We start from the raw sequence: 2,298 nt of genomic DNA, 5'->3' as shown, positions 1-2,298 counted from the left end.
GTTCCCTCTTTAGGGGCCATCGATCGACCCAGATGGGGTCGTCTGTTTTCCATTTAATTTGGTGAGTCCATGGAACGGCTGATCAGTGACCCTCACTGAGAAACCTGAGTGTTCTTTGTCATAATCTGCACAGTGGCACCGAACGGACCCGAGACATCCCTCCCCCCCAGGGTACACGGAATAGGAGCTCTGAAAGGAGCAATTCTGGCCGTCTGTCCCTCTGGCCCCAGTACCGTGCACAGATGTGCACTTTGTCTAGGCCTCTGCATACCTCCTACCCCCGAAGTGGTCGAAGTGGGGAAGATTGTGGGTCAATCAGAAGGGCATTCTGTGTCTTTTACAATAGAACTGTCAGCACCCGTGTCTACCAAGCCTTTAAACCTGCGCCATCTGTGACAAGTCAGCACAGGCTGAGAAGCAGAAATAGTCTTTGCCTAAAATATTTGTGGCTCGCCTGTGCTCCCAAAAGGCCCGGAGCCTCTCTTTCCCTTCCCAGGGGGTGAGGTGCTGTAAAAAGGGATTAGCTGAGCAAGCTGCTGCCCTTCAGGGATAGAGCAGGGTGGTGCAGGTGTCCGGGGAACTGGGGCCCTGGCCCTAGAAATCTGGGGAATGCAAGAAAAGCTTCACATACAGTTCTCAACTCGTCACCCACCAGGGTGGGTGGAGATGGGGGAGAAGTCCTGCAAGTGTGAGGAGTGTGGGAAGAGGTTTTGGAGCAGCTCACATCTTCTCCAGCACCAGCGGATGCACACGGGGGAGAGGCCCTTCCACTGCACCAACTGTGGGAAGGGCTTCAAACAGAACCCTTTCCCATCCCTCCCAGAGCACAGGGGAGGTCCAGGTGCTCCAGGGGCTGCCCCGTGTGCCCCTTGCCTGTCCCAGGTCCCAGCAGGGACATTCCAGGATGCCCCAACCTGCACTGCTCAATTTGCACATGGAGGGGGTGAAGGGGATCTCGTGTGCAGAGACCCCCAGGAGCCCCCTGAGCCTCTCTGCTCATGGCGGGGGTGCGGCCAGAGAGGCACCAGGTGTGCAGGGGTTGGAGAAGGGAGGGGACAGGGACATGGGAATGCAGGTACGGAGATGGGAACACACACGTGGAGATGGGAACACACATATGGAGATGGGAACACACACTTGGAGATGGGAACACACCCATGGAGATGGGAACACACACGTGGAGATGGGAACACACCCATGGAGATGGGAACACACACACATGATCAAGCAGAGTGGCTTTGCTGAAGGGATTTATTGATCATTCAGGGGAAATGCCCCTGGGCTCTGAGGGAAATCAGCGGGTCCTCCAGGGATGATCATCTCCTCATGGTGCTGGAGAGGGACAGGGCATGGGTCCTGAAAGACAGAGCCCCAAAATGTCACCCCCAAAGTCCACTGCAACACAAGAGGGGCCTTGTCCTGACCCCTCTCCCTGCAGGCACTGCTCACCTCAGACATCCAGGGATGCAGCCACATCTCACCAACAGGACCCACCACCTTCTCCACCACAGGGGAGTGGGGAGGAAGACAGGCTCAGAGACACACTGGGTGCAGTGGGATGTATTGGGAGCCTGGCGGAAGAAATGGGATCCTTGGGGAAGGTGCACTGGGGTATACTGGGGCAGACTGGGATGGCCGGGAGTGTCATGGCCTTGTGAGGGGAGGACCTGACTCAGGCAGAACTCCTGGTACCCACCTGAGCCGTCTTCAGGATCCCAATGTCCACTAAATGCAGCTGGAGAGAGACCAGGAGCCCTGGCTGGTCACTGGGATGCCCCCGGTGCCAGCGAGGGATGGGGGGACCAAAGTGTCCCCCAGTTCCCAGACTGGATGCCCTCCAGTCCCCCCGGCCCACTCACCTCCCGCAGATCATTTTGGGTTCCTGCCAAGAGTGCCTGGGCAAGGAGAGCAAAGGGTTGCTCAGGATTGGCCCCTGTAGGGCTGGGGGAGGGACACGGGTGTCCCCAGACCCCCCAGCCCAGGGCTGCCCCCGTCTGAGGGGGAAAATCCCTTCTGCTCCCCCCGCTCCCACTCCACCCAGTTTCACCTCCAACCCCTGTGCCTGCAGGGCCCAGGGTGGGGATGGAGACAAGGAGAGCCAGGGGAATTCAGGGCCTGCAGGGAGGGTGGGGGGAGGTTGGGGGGACCCAAAGATGCTGAACTGGGGGGAACTGGGGAGCCCAGGGGACTGGGATTGGGGTGTTGAAAGGGCCCTGTGTGGGATGCAGGGGAGGGGAAAGGAATTCAAGTGTAGGGACATGGGGACTGCAAGGGAGAGGCTTGGTGGGGACAGGAGGA

General features: G+C 58.9%; 1 long non-coding RNA gene across 1 annotated transcript; it reads right to left on the bottom strand.

Moving 5' to 3' along the window:
- Positions 1 to 1,377: 1,377 nt before the first annotated feature.
- Positions 1,378 to 2,228, bottom strand: LOC113941160. Its single transcript, XR_003525613.1, has 3 exons — positions 1,860 to 2,228; positions 1,697 to 1,735; positions 1,378 to 1,571 (listed from the first exon to the last, which is right to left on the bottom strand). It is a non-coding gene; the product is annotated as an uncharacterized LOC113941160 (long non-coding RNA).
- Between the last annotated feature and the right edge of the window lie 70 nt (positions 2,229 to 2,298).

The sequence above is a fragment of the Corapipo altera genome, unplaced genomic scaffold, assembly GCF_003945725.1.
Source record: "Corapipo altera isolate COAL_440 unplaced genomic scaffold, ASM394572v1 59866, whole genome shotgun sequence".
Taxonomy (NCBI): Eukaryota; Metazoa; Chordata; class Aves; order Passeriformes; family Pipridae; genus Corapipo; species Corapipo altera.
This window is presented reverse-complemented; position numbering and strand designations above follow the sequence as displayed.